Source organism: Lygodium microphyllum, chromosome 14 (genome assembly GCF_053477565.2).
Source record: "Lygodium microphyllum isolate KBCC chromosome 14, Lygodium_microphyllum_v1.1.10, whole genome shotgun sequence".
Classification (NCBI taxonomy): Eukaryota; Viridiplantae; Streptophyta; class Polypodiopsida; order Schizaeales; family Lygodiaceae; genus Lygodium; species Lygodium microphyllum.
Genome location: NC_141148.1, coordinates 403,526 through 424,022, shown reverse-complemented (window position 1 = coordinate 424,022; position 20,497 = coordinate 403,526).

Sequence of the window (20,497 nt, the reverse complement as noted above, 5' to 3'; positions counted from 1 at the left end):
TCACTACCTTCAGCCACCACAGATTCTTTCGGCTCCCCAAAGTCCACAAGACATTCCACGATACCTTGCAACCTTGGTGGCTTACTCCTGATCTCATAATCGAATTCCTGCAAAGTGATTAACCACTTTGCTAGACGATCAGGCAGCTGTAGCTTATTCATCAATAGTCGAAGCCCCTCCGCCTTCGTATAAAGCATGACTTTCTCATAGAGAATATAATTCCTAAATTTCTTGGTCCCAAAGACCATCGCCAAACACAACTTCTCCATGTAGGTATAATTGATTTCGGATACCCCCAACTTTCGGCTAGCAAAAGCAATCGGGTGGTACCACTTTTCTTCCCAAATTTGGGCTAAACAGTAGCTGATACTATGCACGGTGGCTGCTGAGAATATATAGAACACCTCACCTCTTTTAGGTGCTTTTAAAATGGGAGCTCTTGCTAGCTCCTGTGTCACATCCTCGAATGCTACCTTACAAGGGTCACCCCATACAAACAAATAGCTAAATGACAATAGATTTGTAAGCGGCAACGTTCTTTCTACCAAGGCGTTTATGAATCTACGGTAATAATCAACCGAAGACAGAAAGCTATGAACTTCCTTCGGAGTGCGTGGTGGACCCATGGCAACTATAACTTTGACCTTCTCGGGGTCTGTCGTAATTCCTACCGAACTGACCACATGACCCAACAAGAGCCCATAGGGTACACCGAAAACACACTTCCGTGGGTTTAGAGCAATACAAAATTGTCTACAGCGCTCAAAGCATTTTCTTAAAATGATCAACTGCCTTCCTCTCACAGTGGCGGCTCCTAAGTCATCAATAAACACCTTCAAGTCTTCAGGGGATATGTCACCGAATGTCTGATTTGCTATTCATTGCCATGAACTAGGCGCATTGCATAAACCAAAGGCCGTCACATGGTATGCAAAAGTACCAAAGACAGTAATAAAAGTTGTTTTCAACTTGTCCTCTTCTGCAATTTTCATCTGGTTATATCCTGCAAAGCAATCCATGAACGAATATATCTCCCTACCCGCTAATTGATCCAAAATCTGGTCAATAAATGGCAACGGGTAGTAGTCCTTAACTGTTTGCTTATTCAGCTCTCTAAAATCTACACATAATCGGATTTGATTATTCTTCTTCTTTCTGATCACAACTGGCGAACACCATTCCGTGTGTTGCACAGGAAAAATCAAACCCACTTTCCGAAGCTTCTGTAACTCTTCAAACAGCCCGTCCCTCAGTTCGAAAGGCATACGCCTTACTTTCTGTCATACAGGACGACTGCCCTCTTTCAACGGAATTGTATGAACAGCAAGACTAGGAGGAATGCCTCTCAGCTCATCATAACTCCAGGCAAAGATATCGCGGAACTCTTGAATCAAGGACACATAGTCCTCCCTTTCTGTTGTGCTGAGCATAGAACCTAATTTAATTGGTCGCGACTCATCAGGCATACCAAGGTCTAGCTCGATAACATCTGCATCTCTTATACGATCTTGGGCCTCTATCGGCTCGTTCAAAGTGATCGGATAGATATCTTCCGTGGTGGATCCCTCTTTGGACTCATCACTCGATGATGTCTCACTGGCAGATAAATCTTCTAATGTCTCCAATCTGTAGAGGATAGAGGAGCTCTCTCACTCTGCGGGGACTCAGGATAAGCATCAACCACCACACACTGGGCACCTCTGCCGAATATTAGTCGACTGGCAGGTATATCTACTTGGCAGTCCACTTGCAAGATCCAAGGTCGTCCGAGTAATACTTGGTAACTTGGACGCCCTACAAAACAAATCACCCTAAAGTCCAACAGGCATTCTACATTTGCAACAGTGACATTGACATTAGTAATGCAGCCTTCCGGCTACCTCAAACTATCATCTGCCATTCTGAGAATTGTGGAGGTATCTTTCTAGATCGCAAGACCCAACCTTTCCATCAGTTCAGAACTCATAATGTTAACAGATGATTCCGTGTCGACAATGGCATAATCTACTAATATCCCATCGACATAGGCTGCAACCCTTGGGCAATGCTTCTCAGCATGCTCGAACCAGTCATCACCAACTCGTGCAATACCCAAAGGTTCTACGATATACCCGATACGCAGGATTTTTCTAAATTCCTTGCGTACTCTTGGAGAAAGCTTAATAAGCTGCAAAAGATTCACATCCGGCTTGACTTCACAAAGAGAGCTCGCCAAATCGAATTCATGATAGTTCGATAGAGTTCGCTTTTCACACCAAACCATCCGCTCTTTAGGTCGCTGAACTGGCTTTATTGCCTCTTTTTTAACTTTCACCTTCTTCTTTGGTGATTCCTTATCGGCTTTACTTTCCACGGGCTTCAAAGGTCCCCCTTCCATGGCAGGATCCAAAACTTGCGTTCCTTTGTCGCCTTGTTTAGGGTTTCCGTCGACATGCTTATCCTTGTCGGCCTCTCTACCCTTTTGACCTCTTGTAAGGACAGCTCGCAGATTAGAGGTTTCAGCGTCATTAACGCGTACAGCCTCAATCAAACTAACCGCACTACCACTAGGTAGCTCCTCCACTATAGTCTTTGGTCGTTGAAGTATTTGTTTAGGCCCGTCTTCTTGCTGGGAATCATTTCCTTGCGCACGATGATTAACAGGCCCTGGTTGCCGACTACCTCGCCGGAGGGAACTAATCTTACTCTAGCACGTGGGTATCTACTTCCTATCAAATTTTGTTGTTTTTTAAGGAAGTTGACATCAACGGCTATTTGTCGATACTGCTCCGTAATCATGTCGGTATAATGCTTCATCATGTCCTTAACCTCACCAAGAACATTGGAAGCGCTCGAATCGTAGCCTTGATCATTACCATGTCGTTCCATCAACCTAACAATTCGATTAGGCACTGGTTGTTGAGCCACTGGAATGGTATTATAATTGACTGCCTAGCCTCCACCATTTGGAGCCATTTGACTGCCCGTAGGCATCGACATGCTAAGGGGAGCTAGTAATAAAGGCACATTCTGCATCATGTTCCCTCTCCCATTAGGATTAGCCATCGCTATCCCTTGGTCGCTACTGCCATTGGCCATTGCCATATTGTTTCCCAATGCTAGACACATATTCGAATTGCCTCGAGAAGCATAGGCTGCTTGTAGTCGGGATTCCACCTCTTGTGCTCGTGTAATGGCAGTATCTATATCCCCCAAGGGGACACTGCTCAACTGCAATTTGATATTAAAGTCCAAACCATGTAGGAAATATTGCAACTGGGCAACTGCGGGGATAGGAATAGAGGTATCCAACTTATGGAAAACCTCTTTTATTTTCTTCGCATAAGCACGAATATCCTCGTGTGGTTCTTGGCAGGTCACGTTGAGTACACGCAACCAATATTGCCTACCCCTTTCAGGGGAAAACTCCCTTCAAAAAGCTCCATAAAATGAATCAATATTCAATATGGTTCCGGCTTCTAAACCATGATACCATATGGTAGCTCTTCCTTTGAGAGTCATGTTGAAGAACATCATTAAATGTCCTTCTTCTTGGATGCGACAGTTAAACATCAGCTTTTGAAACTCCCTAATGTGGAGTTCTGCATCTTCCTCAACTAGCCCATTAAAAATGGGTAGCAGGTAACCTAGAGCCGGCAAATCCGTCGTTCCTGCAGGAATTGCAATAGGCTGCGCCATGACGGAAATTGGATTTGCACTAGAAATAGGGGATGGTGGGGTTACACCTCTCGCACTTGATGTAGACTAGCTTATGGAAGAAAGGGGAGCACTAGAGCTTCCACCTTCTCCTAACTTACTGGTTGTGGCACCAAGACCACTAGATCCACTCCCTCATAAGGGTTCAGTACCGCTACGCTTAGGGGAATATCTCCTAAAAATTTCGGCACGTCGCCTAGCTCTTTCGTCTCTCTCTTGCTTTTGGATTTCTGCTAGACGATGCTTATCGATAAATAACGGATCAATCTCAGTATCCTTTGGCATAAACTGCGAATTGGTCCCTAGACAACCAGGATTCGAGGACCGCCACTTCTAAGCGGCTCCCGGCAGACGCACCACTGATGGGACCTAAAACGGGCCGGCACTGGCTCATGCACTAGCCGGACCTCTATCATGCACTCAACAACCCCACGGCCTCGCGGCCAGGAGCGTGGATGACACATACATTATCTTCCTAAGTATCTTGCGTTTATATGACGTCTTGTAGTCCAACTCTAACCTAATCAACACTCCTCAGAGGGAGTCCCAGCACATTGCCAAATAGCACGAAGCACAAACATAGGAGGTCCTCCAACGGCTGAATGCCGCTACCTCACTGCGACTCTCCTACACCTTGGGGATTGGCCCCTCGATGCATCCTAAACATATATAACACTTCATCGCACATCGCATATTTCCAGGAGATATACCATGCTTCCTTACTTTACTTTCCCCTTAGACCCAACGCCTAGCCTACAGCTTGGACAACCTTACTCACTCAACGTTGGTCATATCTCTAGAAAGCAATTGCCATGAATCCAGGAGGTATTGTCTGATACCTTTAAATTTCATGCTTCATACAAATTGTGAATATCCACGTGCTCAAACAATTATGAAAATCAGCTTTGGTGCACATGTGGAAAACATTTCTTTCAATGGATTTCTCTATCACTCGTATGCGGCGTTGCATGAACCTAGCACCGAGAAACCCTCGTGCTACTAGGTTCTTAATCTTTAAATATCGTCCAATCTATATGGTATGCATAAAAAAACTAGCAAACTTTCTATCATTTCATTCAACATTTACACACTTTTCATGCACTCCAACCCCCTCACCCGTTTAGGTGGTGCATGGTGCATAGGTTTAGGGTTCATTTTCCACATTTTTATTGCCTAAAAAGCCATAAAACTCACTAAAATATAGAGGTAGGGCTGAACTGAGGCTAAACCTCATACTTCAGACCCCCCATACATCCACAAACATGGTTCTTATTTTTCCTTAATTTTCGGCACTCAAAATCTATTTTTTCCCTATTTTTCTCTATTTTCTTGTTTTTTTTTTCAATATTTAATGACTGAAAATTCAAAATGGATTATGGGTTGTGGCCCTTAGGTTCATTTGCAGCAAAAAGACAAGTTTAGTTTGTGTGTTTTATGATATTTTTCATTGATATCTCAAAAACAACCAATTTTTCCATATTTTGCATATTTACAGGTTTTTCACTACTAATTTCATCCACAACAGTTATAATTCTCTGATTTTCTGAGCATAAACAGTTGAAAGACATTGCAAACAACATTAAAATATATTATTATCCCATGGGAACAAGAATTCATGAAGCAAATTGCATAAAAACACCATTTTCCTTTGTAAAAATGAGATTACCATTCTTTGCGGGTTGCGGGTTTTTAATTGCCATATCTCGGGACTAATTTTCAGCCACCATTAATGCTCATGAGAGTCCACAATCAGAAATCTTCAATCCTCTTGCACTATGGAGCAATCCGGTCTTCATTGGACAAGCATCCATCATCCATTCTTCTTCTTCTTCTTCACCACATGAATCTGCCTTTAGGGGAGAGAGAGGGAGGAGAGAGAAAGACTGAAATCAGAGATCTTCATAGAGACTGCCGTTGGAGGAGCGAAGCACGGCGATAGAGTCCACAGACAGGGGGGATTCAATCCCCATGATCAATTAGGGGGGTTGTTTGCAGCAGCCATGATGCCTCCTCCATCCAAGAAGCCCAAATTTTGGGCGCCATCTTCATCTACGTTTTTTCATCCCTCTTCATTCTCTCTCCACGTTTTTTGCTTCATAAGGTGCATAAAATTTTAGAGGGGGGGTCCAAACTCAAAAATCATGCTCAATTTGGCCTCCCAAGTGTCCACCTTTTCATATCTTGACCATTTTGTGGCTATTTTCCTGTCCGGACTCCGAATTGAGCTCTGAAAAATCCTGGGCATCCGGCTTGGCATCCCGCATTGGCCGGTAACTCTTGTCAACCTGCAGGACAGTCTGAAACATTATGAAAAATCAACAAGCGTCGCTCGGGTGCCTTTAAAGCACTTTGGCGCTTAAAATCGTCCTAGATCGAGCCGCCGCCTCTGACGTTGAATATTTTTCCCTTGATATTCGTAATTTTTAGCTATTTTTAAGCACTTATTGGCATCAAAATTCCACTCCCATTGGCGACCACGGGATAGGGCGACTCAGCCCGTCGAATCCACGAACATATCTGCACATAAGCAACCAAAGAAAGCATCAAGCTGATCCAAAACAAATATGCAATAAAACTCAACACACTGCTCACCCTACCCCCTGACAAAACCAAGGCATGACATCCACAAGGAGTAGGCCTAGCATCATCTAAAAGAAGATCCGAAGCGAGTGACTAACCAACTACTCCAACACAGCCAAAGTAAAAAACCTATCAAAGAGGTCGCCCTAAGTGGTGGTCTGAACTACCTACCAACTAAAGACAACACAACTAGGAGCTCCTACTAGGCGATGACTCCTATAGCCTGATCAAAAAGTATTTTCTTTCAGTACATTTCTTCTTTTAGGGTTTTTATTTTATTGACATACTTGGGCATGTAAAAAGGAGGGAGCTGAGCGTAGTGACCCAAGGAGAACAGGGCATCGGCCTCAGGACCTATCTCGGCACCCAAGAACCTACCAAGCCCTCGCAAGGCAACACTTAATCATTTTCTAACGCTCACTTTTATTTTCGCTCCAACCTTCCTTGATTTCTCTTTTTTTTTTCCTAGCAAGATGCCACCCCTAGGAAGACAAGGCATCGGCCCCAGGTCTGACTCATCCCTAAGAACCTACCAGGCCTTCGTAAGGCAATGATCAACTGCTTATAATTTTTTCTTTCTTTCTTTTCTTTTATAGGGGTTAGAACCCCTTTCTACACACCTTCGTATATATTGATTTTCTTTTGGGATATTCAGGGTTTCTTTTCCTTTATCATCATTATTTTCCTTCTGGCAGGCTTCTCTAACTGCCTCACAACTAACAGGAACTCCTGGAACAGCTGCCCAGCAGGCTAGCAGAACACGGCACTAGAACTCCCTTCTAAAATAGGTCTTTTGATGCTTAGCAATGTCTTTACAGGAGGCAGCGACTACGCAGACCTCCCTCAAACATACTTAACCTAAACCTCGGGACTTCATGCCTTCGACGCCGGTCCCCAACAAGAAAAGAAAATCCCCCAAAAAGTACACAACCACATATAACAAACAACCACGGTACTCATAAAGGATAGATATCACCTGGATAGGGCCACGAGAAGTGTCGATACCGCGACAAAGGCTCCCTCCAAGCTCTTCTTTCAAACCTGTCTAGCACAAAACTCAAACAAGATACCATTAACTGCACCCGCACTAAACAGACAAATGGCCCTCTTGGCCTAATGAAATAAAACACTTCACTACAAAACTGAATCAGCCCTCTTGGCCTAACCAAATTAAACATAGTAGCACCTACACATCCTTCCTCGGACTAGCACAAATATACAATCATAAGCTCCTTTCCAACGAGGAAAAACAGGCTCGTAGCCCTAAACTAAATGCATGAGGTTATGACCCATCCCTCCTGCATAGATAGCAAGAGGCGTACGCATAATATGATGTCTAATCAACCTATGGGTCCCAGATAGTAACGGTAGATTGGTCTCGGCTACTCTCTGCATCACCCATATCAACCATCGTCTGCCATATATTGCATGTTTTGATAACATCCCCCACAAGCGAGCGAGTCCTGTTTCATCATTGATCACAATATCCAAACTAGGACCACAAGTAAAGAAGAGGTCTTCCTCATAAGCAAGATTTGCTAATGAATCCGCAAACTGATTCCAGTAACGTGGAATCAACTGAAAATACACTCTCTCAAACTCCTCAAGTAGGGTCATCGCAGTCCGATGATACATACAAAGAATGGGATTCCGCACTATGTATGTCCCATCTAGCTGATTCAGGATCAATTGGGAATCCCCTTTTACTAACAATCGATGAATACCACCTTGCTTGGCAATATACAGTCCCATAATCAAGGCTTTATACTCCGCCATATTGTTAGTGAATCCTACCTCGAGATAAGTAGCTAACTTCATCGTAACTCTTCGTCGGGGGTCTCGAATTACCACTCCCACACTTTCTTTTCTATTAGGGCCCCTGGACGCTCCGTCAAAATATAATGTATACGTCCACAATGGGTTTACACAGCCGGCCATCGCAGACTCCTCTATTCGTAATTATGGTAATCAAAGTTTAGCATGTTGAGAGGATGAACTGACGGCTCCATCCCACCTTCTTCATTCAACTCAACAAGGATACTCGTCAACAATCGCAGACAGTGATGGCAGAAGACTTTAATCTCCCACACAAAAGTTCTGTCCTCTTGCTCAATCACCTTATATCCTTTGCTCCACCAAATGAGTTTCCCCTGATGGTATCTTTGCTCCAGATATGGGTGCTCCAAATAAGGGATTAACCGACCCATCAACCAAGTTTTAAGCTCGTCCGCAAGTCTCAAATCATTCCTAGCATGGACCTACAATGCATTTCACTTGTATTAGCAGACTTAGAAATAGTAAGGTTTAATCTTATTAAGATTAACCTTATTCTTAAGCTCCACTCCCTGTAAATCAGCTAATAGGGCTGTAGACTTATTCTTCCCTAACCTAACGATTTTGTAGGGTCCATCCCATTTAGGCTCCAATTTTCCAGGGAAAAGCTCCCTACGCGGATCATAATATAAAACCAGTTGTCCCTTCTTAAAGGTGTACTTCTTCGCTTTTAGATCATGCGACTGTTTCATGCGACCTTTAGCCACCTCTTGGTGTAATAGGCTTTGCAACTTAATTTCATCGAGGTGTGCTAAGGTCGTAAATCGCTCTAATAGGGCGTCCTCATTACCCAAAGAATGGTTTACTGCGAATCTAATGGTCGGCAACTCAATTTCCTAGGGCAAAACGCACTCATCACCATAAACTAGTTTGAACGGCATGTGGCCAGTGGCTCACTTAAACGTGGTATTATATGCCCATACTACCACATACAGCTTCTTATCCTAGTCGCGCTTCTTTTCAGACACGACTTTCGATAGGATATCCACAAGCTGCTTGTTAGTGCTTTCAACCTGCCCATTCGCCTGCGGATTATAAGAAGTCCTTTTGTTGTGCTTGATCTGCCAAGCCTCTGTCAAGCTTTTGATCACCTTATTCAGGAAATGGGTTCCACGGTCCTACACCAATTCTTTCGGAGGACCAAAACGGCATATTATCTGCTCTAAAAGGAAACTAGCAATTTCTTTAGCATCATCTTTCCTTGTTGCACGTGCTTCTGACCACTTTGTGAAGTAGTCAGTTGCTACAATGATATACCTCTTTTGCGCAGTCGAGGACGGAGTAATAGGACCCACAAAGTCTATTCCCCACTTCTCAAATGGAAGTATCGCCATAATAGGGGTGAGTGGTCTTTTCCTATTCTCTCGACTATCATGTCGCTGACAAATATCGCATCTCTTAACATACGCAAACGCATCCTGGAAGATGGCAGGCCACCAATAACCTTCTCTTAAAGCCTTTTGTGCTGTAAGCTGTCCAACAAAATGGCCTCCGCAAGCGGAATCATGGCACTCTTTCAAAATGAATGGCACCTTGTCAAGCATCACACATCGACGATAGATGTCATCAACCCCTTGCCGATATAATGTACCTGCGATCAAGGCAAACTTTAATGCTTGTTGCTTAATTTTCCTTCTCTCAGCTTTAGATAATTTGGATCTAGCCTCTCCTGTCGATAAATAATGCGTTATTGCAGCATACCAGGAGGGAATAGACGTCGTATCTATTTTAAATAACAACTCCATGTCACTACCTTCAGCCACCACAGAATCTTTCGGCTCCCCAAAGTCCACAAGACATTCCACGATACCTTGCAACCTTGGTGGCTTACTCCTGATCTCATAATCGAATTCCTGCAAAGTGATTAACCACTTTGCTAGACGATCAGGCAGCTGTAGCTTATTCATCAATAGTCGAAGCCCCTCCGCCTTCGTATAAAGCATGACTTTCTCATAGAGAATATAATTCCTAAATTTCTTGGTCCCAAAGACCATCGCCAAACACAACTTCTCCATGTAGGTATAATTGATTTCGGATACCCCCAACTTTCGGCTAGCAAAAGCAATCGGGTGGTACCACTTTTCTTCCCAAATTTGGGCTAAACAGCAGCTGATACTATGCACGGTGGCTGCTGAGAATATATAGAACACCTCACCTCTTTTAGGTGCTTTTAAAACAGGAGCTCTTGCTAGCTCCTGTTTCACATCCTCGAATGCTACCTTACAAGGGTCACCCCATACAAACAAATAGCTAAAGGACAAAAAGCTACCTTACAATTGGGAGACTCCTTATGAAGTAACAGGAAAGAGCTTTAAACTCAGAATAGTGGAAGACATTAAAAAGGCCATGACTCCTAGAAGGATATCTAGTAGAATATGCTTGTCCTAGTTTAAATACAAGTATAGTTGGCATAGATTTATCTTCATCGGTTTCATTCATCATCATTATTTCTTTACTGTAGGCTAGTTTTTTTGTTATTGAAAGAATTTGAATTCAAAAGTACCCTCTTCTCTTGAGGCTTCAGAGGAGATGGATCAAAATTCAAAGGAGAAATCTTTGGCATATCTTTCTTTACGAAGGCAACAGAAGTCTTTTTGGTGGTTGACTTGGATGTAGCCTTTTACCTTTGTATATAGAGGCAACAAAAGTCTTTTTGGTGGTTGCCTTGGCAGTTTCCTTACTGATTGTAGATTTCACATACCTCTTGGCTTTTCTCTTGAAAGATTTAGGAGGAAGAGGGGATTCAAGGTCCACTAGTGTGATTACCTTGTGTCCAAAATTATCTCAATATACCTCTCCCTTATCCACCACATATATGACTCATGGTAATATTTGCACTAAAACAAAGCACACAACAACTCAATTGAGAACATGAGAGAATTTTCACTTAAAAGAAAAAGATAAAAGACTTACATTCACCCCATCTATGTTTAATAACTTTGTATCTTTAGTCCTGCAAACATTTGAGATAACTCTCCATCCATAACTGTGTACATCACTTTCTAGTGGGACTTGTTGAAGGAGAAACTTGAAAGGTTTCTCAAAGTCAGTAATATTTTCAAAATTGGCATCCAACTAGGTAGCAATAAGTCTAACAGCATTGGAAATGAAAAATTATTAGGAAACAATAAATACTACCTAGAACAAATTTAGAAAATAAGAAAAGACTATTGATTATATATTTTTGCCATACCATGAGTTCCTGAAAGAGTATTCATAAGGATGACCTCTCGAGCAAGAATATCGAAGTAGATTAGACTCCAATGACCACTGTAAAGAAAACAATAGTTAGCAACAAATATGAAAAAAATCACCAAATGTAACTATGTATAATGGATTTACCTCTTTCAACATATAGAAAAAAGATATGTGTGTGTGGCACTATCAAAAATTTTTAAAAATCGTGCAATATTTGAACTAGAAATTGGAAAAAGATCCATAGAGAGAAGTGGATCAACAATAAACATGTTCTTAGCAATTTCATTACTGAGAAAAAGCAATGTGTGCCATGTATAGGAACAATGCCCAAAATAAGAGAATGAAGGTGCAAAGAACTTGATAAAAGTTAATAAAACTAATGACAAACCTCACCTCAAACAATAATAAACAACAAAATCTGATAGCTAAATATCTTTCTTCTCTAATATACTCTTGTCTTTTAAAGATATACTAAGGTAATCCTCTTTATCTGCATCTCAAGAAACATTCACAAGCATTTGGGTAAATACTTTGCCCATCCTCTTACAGTTAACTCAGCCAAGAGTAACAATCTTTCTCTTGCAAATTACATCCTCACTTTCAATCTCCTCTTTGATTTTCTTCTCCAAATTAGTCGCTCTTGGAGCTATAGTTATTATGGGATATAAGTGACTAACATCTTCAATGATAGACTCTATCACGTTTCTTAACTTTGGGAAAACATTGAGGATCTCAAATGCTTTATAATTAGTAGTGGGCAAGAGCTTCAATAGTTTGTCAAACCTATACATAAGTATGCCCATCATACTGAAGTCCTTATTCATCAATGTGACCCTGTGTGCATGGGTAGCAGCAATGTAAACACCATTTATGAAATCAATAATGAATTCCTCTACAACATCCTATAATTAAAGTATAGCTGAAAGATACCACTTCTTATGGAGTCCATCAATTGTGGCAACCTTGGAATATCTAATTGAGATATCCTTGACCACTTTGATAAATGTGGCCTTTGGGATAAGATGGTTGGTTGCTTTCTAGGATTTCTTGATTTCTTTGAAGCACCTCTATATGTAAAACCACCTTGACTGCCTTTTTCTCTTGGTTGAGGCTGGTTTGGAAGGTTACTTAGAGAGCACAACTAAAGACTCACCATGCTCTTGGAGTTTGACTATCATTTGAAGATGTGGCTTTAGTTAGAGTTTCAATGGGGATCGCTTGAGGTACTATGGAAAGATCTAGGATAGTCTAGTCAATAGCTTGCTTTGAAGAAATATCAAAAACTTGTGGATATGGCTGTTGGATAAGGCTGTTTCTTGCAATCTGCTTGATCTGTGCTCTCACAAGTAAGAAGAGCAAGAAGAGGAACTTGGGAAGTTGCTAACAGAATGGTTGTTATGACATAAAGGAGGCAGTTCATGGAGATTGAGAAACCCTTATTGTGCCATTGGGGAAGCTTCCAAGCAATTACTAGTATGGCATGAGGGAGTCAATTCGTGGAGCTCAAGCAATCCTTATCACATCATTGGGGAAGAGTGAGAAATGATTATTGTCATTTCATGTAGAGGATTTTGTATAACATCATATGATACTCTTTAAACCATTTTCAAAAAATAAATAAGATCATGAATGCTATAAAGTAAATGAGATCTATAATCACAAGGATTATTTTGATGGTCATTTTCTTGTGAAATGTGAGATATATTACATTCGAAGAAAGATATACAAGGATAATGCATCAATAGTGTAGTGTTGCTTTCAATCATAAGATCAATTTGTATTAGAATCAAAGTTTTGAAAGGAAGAAATAGAGTCAAGTCCATTCTATTTCTTCCTACAAACAAATCAAGGGGAGAGATCTTAAGAGATTTCCAAGGATAGGATAATATGAGCAACACGATCCCATGATATCAAGCCACCATTTAGGTATTGAAATCTTATATTGCTATTAATAATTGCAGTTGAGGATATTAAAATTTGATAGTGCTATTAAGAATCACAGTTGAGGGTATGATGGGCAAAGGACTCCCAAGAGCTAATATCAAGTAAAAAGTTGTATCCTTCATATTCTCCAAAGCATTTTGCACACATAAAATCTTCTTAGTCCTAAAGTGGATATGATGCACAACATCACTAATACTTTTATTAGTTACTAGGTTAATGTTTGTTATATTTTAACAGACTAAAAGTTGAACAATAAACATTTAAAAAAGGAGGTTTACTATTAGTAGCAAGATTGTTTGAATTAATGTTTTTGTCTCCTAGAAATCAAAGTACTTTCTTTGTTCTAATTATAAAATGTCTCCCTTATCTTATGCATCAGTACTTGCTAAAAAGTTGACATTACAACATAGTATAATGAAGATATTTACAGAGGGACAAGGTTTGTAGGTGACTACTAGCACTCTCAACACGCATCTAAGCATGGCTCGACATTGTGGGGGGAGGGAGAGATGCACACTCCTTCATGCACACCTCCCCATGAAAGAACTCAATGCCCCATATCATGTGTAGGGGAACCATCTCATGGCCTACAAAATCGGCTTTTAGAGTCAGACTCCAAAATTGAAGGGGTCTTAACATGCCTCACTATGAAGGCATTCAGTGTCTGCCCACTAGGTGCCATGCCCATTAACTCTATACAAATGTGGGACATGGACTTTTCAAGACTACAATTACATCCCACCCTTTGAATCAATTTACAATTATGGAATGGAAGAGACCATGCAAGCTGTGAAGGACTAAGACTTTATTGTGCACTGAGAACCGATAGGATCATGCTAAATATTGAAAAAAAATTAACAAGATTTTATACATCTAACACATTGTTATCAAATGTTCATATTAATTTAATGTAGATGTGGTTGTAGTTGATGCCTTTGGAAGACGTGTGTTTGTAGTCTGGAAAAAGAAAATATTGGTTCAAGGGAGTTCTTGTACAAGAGAAGGGTAGAAATAGTGTAGGCTGATGGGAAGTCAAGGATGATTCTATTAACATGTCTATCTAGTGTGAGTATTCTTGTTGCATACAAAGTATGTTCTACCCTAGTTAGATTGAGAAGTGGTATCTTAGGAATTATTTTTATAAGTGGAGGGCGGATGAAGATAATGTTTGATAGCTCCCACATACTGGTCTACCAAATTATCCTTTGTTTTGCAATATGCCATATCAATAGTCTTGTCCAAAATCATCACTCAAATAAAATGATTTTGAGTTCAAACGAGGGAAGGTGTGTGTTTGAATGTCTAAGTTTATTTATACCTTAGTTTTGATGGATATATGAGATGGGGGGAAATTTGAAAGTTTAAAAGATTGATTAATCTTTACAAAGAAAGAAGGTAATAAGTGTTTTTGGATGTGACGAGAGAGAGGGAGAGAGAGAAGAGGAGGGGGCACCATCTTGTAATGATCGTGAAAGGGAGAGAGAGCTTGAAAATTCATGTGGTGAGGCACAACATCCAAGGTGAAATGAAGAGAAAGAGAGAGAGATTTTTGTGATCAAGGTGGAGCATTTATGAGGCCTAACTTTAGCCATTGCCATCATCATCATCATGCTCATTGCCATCAAATTCATAATCTTCCTTCTCATCGTCATCTTATTTAATCCTCTCGCTCTCTCATATCTCCACCTTTTGACCATTGCCATTCTCCATTTCTCAATACTACTCCATTTCCTCCATCAAAACATCCTCATGGTAGCCCAATTGGAAGCACTTGACGTCATGGCGGTCATTTTCTATTCGATAGAGAGATAATATCTTCTTTTAAACCTTAAGTCAAAGGTTTAATCTAAAGACCCCTGTGGAGCCAAGTTCATATACACAAGAGAGATAAAATCACTTGAGCAAAATACAAGACCCAAAGTGGGAGCAAAAAGGAAAATGACAAGAGATTGCCAAATAAAGTGTAAGCAGACCGACATTCTTGGCTTGATTGTGAAGACATGAACTCTAAAGATGCAATTATACGACCTGCGGGAAATTTTCAAGTAAGTGTGTCCTTGCTTTATCAAATAACAGTATGAAAAGTTTGTGCCATGAGAAGTCTAAATATTTTTCCAATAATTTTTGTTATATTTTGAAATTAAAAAAGTGATCATTTTGGATAAAAATGAGAGTTTTTATTAGTGAAAAAATTATGCATACTCATAAAAAATTTATGGTAATTTACAAGGAATTTAAAAATGTATTTTTTATTTTTAAAGAATTATTTAAATAAAAATTTGCTATTTATGACTCAATTCTAAATGAAAACATGTGCGTACTTTGACTTGTGACATACAGGGGTGCTGGGGCTGAGTAATAGTTTAGAATGAACATTTCAGTTGATATAAGTTTATCATTTTCATGCAAAGAAACAATCTAAATAGTTAAGTTACAAATTTGTTGCTATATTCAAAAATAGTTTCTTTATTTATATCAATGCGTCAATGGTATAGTTATTTAGCCTCAATGCTGAATTTATACTTTAAAAATATATATCAATTTATTTGATCGTGAAAATAAATTTATAATTTTTTGAATAAGATATGTCAAGAGAGGAGGGCTAGTAGCATACTTTATTAATTAGGGAAAATTTCTATGTTTTAAAAATGAACTCATATGTGTATGTGAGAGAGTGCAAAAGGAGATTTATTTTTATCTTGCTTGTTATTTAGTTTAAAGAAAGGAAAGAATGACATTCCTATCAAAATTTAAAATAAACTAATTATTTAAAAATTTAAAGAGCAACAACAAATTGTATTTCATGAAGAGGGGCATAGTTAAGAAAAACATTAGGTTGATTTCTTTGAATGCTTTACTTCTCAATAAATAAAATGAACTAATTTTGTAAATGGAAAAAAAAAGAAATTAAAAAGGACCTTAAGTGGTGTATGATTGAAGATCCATTGGATCTTCATTCTAAAATAGACTTCTTGAAAGTCAAACAACAAAATCTTGGATAAATCACCACAAGTATGGCAAGGAGTAAAAAATGAGGAGCCGCCCCTACAATATGGAGGGAAATGGAGCCCCAAGAGAGACACCAAGGAAAAAGGGATTCTATTGCAAGAAAATCTATCTTGTAACATCAACAAGCTTTTATTTCATTCTTTTGATGACCAAAACAAAGAAAACAGCAAATCTTCACACAACATCATAGTAGAAATCTCCCACAGATTTGATAGAATCAACCATAATCTTCAACATCTTCATAGAATCCATCAATAAAACAAGGAACATAAAAGAATACACCATTTTTTAATGGAAATCAATCACATAGTATTCATCTTCAAGTCTTCATAGTTTTCTCTCTCAACCTCTCATATACAGATACATTGTTTTGATAGAATTGGCTATCTCTGGCATATGATCTCTCACACACTCATACACTCTCAATAATACATCATATCCCCCTACTACAATACTCAATAATGACACTTAATAATCCCTCTTAGGTCGTGGATGCACCTCCCAAGAGGTATGGGAGGTATGAAAAGGCACCATAGCCACTACAGTGTCTCTTCATAACTCACTATTGTCACTATCATTTCAGTCTTCTCTTCAGTTGCAGCTGCTTCTTCCATTTGTTTTAGCTCTATTGAACTTAGATTCATCACTTCCAAAAGTTAAAAAAAATTTCAAAGTCACACATACATTCTACAGAACACTTACAGAAGATCTGTAGAACAGAACAGAACAGGAATAGAGCAGAGATAGAGACTCTACAGAAGGTTTACAGAGGGTTACAGAAGGTCATCAGAGAACAAAAGATCCTCATAACTCATATTAAAACCATTCCAAACTATCAAAAACTATTCAATAAGCTTTCAAAATATTTCAATCTTCATCAATCATCAATCCATGCTTCATACAGAAAAAAATCACAACAAAATAGAAGCTATAGAAGGTATCAAAACCAATCACGACCTCAACAAAACATCACAGAGCCTCATATTTCTACTAAAATCATCATGAACTTCCAAAATGTAATCAATAACATCCAACACACTCTCAAACACTTCCATTAACAACTATACATCACTCTAAATCCATCAAAAATCAACCATTCAGACCTCAAAAACAACAAAAATCAGTCAAAAATTCAGTCTTTTTTCACTCTCAACATATCTGCACACTTAGAAAGGAAGCATCCTCGCGACCTAAGGAAAAGAAGAATGTAAGTTAAGTAAAGAGCTCAATTTGATCTTCTGTAGTATCTTCAACAATCACTCCACCACGACCCCAACTTATCACCTATATCTAGAGAAGAATACTACTAAAGGAAAACTTCGTTATTCATTAACACATCTGATAAATAATAGAAAGTCATAACAAATTTGTAAAGGATATAAGAGGTTCTTCAGCTTTGCATCGTAGGCTTGCCATCCACCATCACCATCAATAGTTGAAAAGAGAGCTCTCGAACAAATTATTCAACCAATACGAACTCATCTCATATAAATTAATACAGCACAAACACAAACACAACCATTTGAATGGCACCTCCAAAATATGTCTCATTAAGAAGCATAGAAGAAACATTTAGGGGTATCAATGAACATGATCCCTCTTGAAAGCTTGATGATTACAAAAGCGATCCAAGGATAAAGACTCATCTACAAAAGATTTTGGAGGATTCTGAAAGAATTGAAGGCAACACATCTGTTCTAGCAAAATAAGGTATCTACTAGGGAGACAAAGGGTATGAAAATATAGGACATCCAACTGTTGGGAATCAAAGTTCACATTGACATTCATACAAAGCTTTGGAATGACCTTTTGTGTAAGAAGCTGGGAATAAGGACTTAGTGTAAAATAATATTGATATTATGCCATGTCACATTGACATTGGTATAAAAGGAGAGGAGATATAATTTTTCATATCTTTTTGACACATTAATACAATTACTGTCCTTCTCTCCCATCTTGCTCATAGCTTCCATGGCTTCTCTCTCTTTCTTGTCTTTCTCTCTCCAAATCTAGTCTTTCTCTCTCCTCGTCACTCTTCTTCTCTCTCTTCCTGCAGTCTTTCTCTCTCTTTTGTAGTCTTCTCTCTCCTCTTTCTCTCTCTAGTTCACTCTCTGACAAGTGGTATCAGAGCATTGGTCTTTCATCCATTTTTCCCTTCTATTTTTCAATCCTATTTTCTTCCATCAAAATCAATTTTAGACAAGTATTGTACAAGACAGTGACTAGTGGAGTGCTGCAGACCATCTATAGTTAGTAAGAGACTACATCTGGAGATCTCCAAGGTCAAATATGGTGGAGGATGGTTAAAGTGGCAGGTCACCATCAAATTTCATGCAAAATTGGAGGTAATTAGAATAAAGGAGATTTGATCGAGGGAACAAATTGTGGTTACTTTGAAAAGAGAGAGTTCTATTTCCCCTTTGTTGGAGCTTCCTGTAGGTTTCATGGAGTTTCCAGCCAAGATCTCTTCCTCTCACACAAATCAGTGATCATAGACCTCATCTAAGCTCAGAATTAGTTGCTTCAGCCCTTCAACTTCAAGATCACAACCATTGTGGAGAGCCATTGCTGCCCAAGCTGGTCAAAGTAGTCCTAAAAACTGCAGTGCAATTTTCGGGCTGCGTCAAGCCTCATCTCTCTCTTCTCCCTGACTGATTCTCATCAATCTTGGCTACTCCAATCTTCAGCAAGTTAAATCCTTCACTGAATGCTCAATATTGAACTCCTATTATGGATCTTCAGCTCTCCTGTAAACCCTAGATGAACAATCCATGGCAGCCATGAAAGCTTCAACCCAAGCTTTCATTTCTCAACAATTTCTTGAAGATTCTTCATCTTTCAGCCCGTGGGATATTTCAGTAAGGATTCTTCAACAAATTGTAAGGATTAAGCACGATTGCTCAAAGATTGAAGCTCAAGTGCTTCCATGGAGCCAAAGTTTGGGGGAAACATGTTTAATGCTTCAATCTCAAGCATCTGAAGCTTCAAGATTGTTCTTAAGCATTGAATACACAAGTCTTGAAGATTATTTTGGCAACATTGGACCACCGGAGGCTTTATCAAGCATATGAAGATTGATCAAGTCATCATCAACCATATCAAATGTACTTTTCTTCAATTCTTAATCTCTCTCATTAATCCATTTGCTAAGCTTAATCCATTGGATTGAGAGATTAAAAAATTGAATAATATCCATCAAATTTCAATTAACCCTTGCTTGAATCAATCCATTCATGTAATACAATATATTTGATCTATGCATATTAGTTCTAATTAGTGAATTAGAGGCTTCAATTTGAAATTTCAAGCATAATACTTGAATCCAATTGATTGAATCTATTGATTGATGAATTTGCTCACTCTAAGCCATTGATTGGCTGAATTCTTTTACCCAAGCTGAAATATTATAAAAGGGTAAGTACTAGCAATCAATGAGTCACTGAATTGCATTGGTAAGACCCTTTCCCTATCCAAACTTTCAAGATTTCATTCAATTGTATCTCATGAAAGGGATTGAATGAATATTTCAGAAATGCATTTCATGCTGATTGATTAGATTAGCAAGCTACTGCCATGTTGATATACCCACCGAGGAAAAAGGTGGATGCCGGGGGAGATAGTGGGACAAAAGAGAGATGACCCTCTCTCACTATCAAAGATCCCAAAGGGGTGCAATATGTGAATCCTCATATACTTCATATTTCCTATTTGGGATGCCTCTTATTCCAATAATCCCATGACCATGACCATTTTGGTTAGATGGCTGAAGTGGGACTGAAGGCTCACTGTTTGAATAAGCTTTCTCCTTAGCTTCTTTAGATCCCATTTGCATTTGCATCCATTGGGAGAATTGTGCCATAATTTGAGCATTAGATTCCACCAACTTATCAATATAATCCTTTGTTGAGTCGTTGAATCTACTAACTTCTCAATGGAAGACTTCGTTTGATCAGTAGACAAAACCATTTGCTCCATTCTTGATAATATGGCCTCATGACGTTCCCTATGTCTTTGTTCATGTACACACAAGGTATTATTGAGTATACTAACTTCCCCTTGTTGTTGAGGCTCTTCAGGGCTCTCTTGAGGTGCATTATCCAATATGGAATCTCTGATTTTTTTAGCATAATCATCCTGGACCTTATTTTTACCCTTATGTCCTACCATAATAGTGCAGTCCTACAGTACCCCCTGTCAGAAAAATGGCTATAACTTTTGCTAGGGAACTCCGATTTCA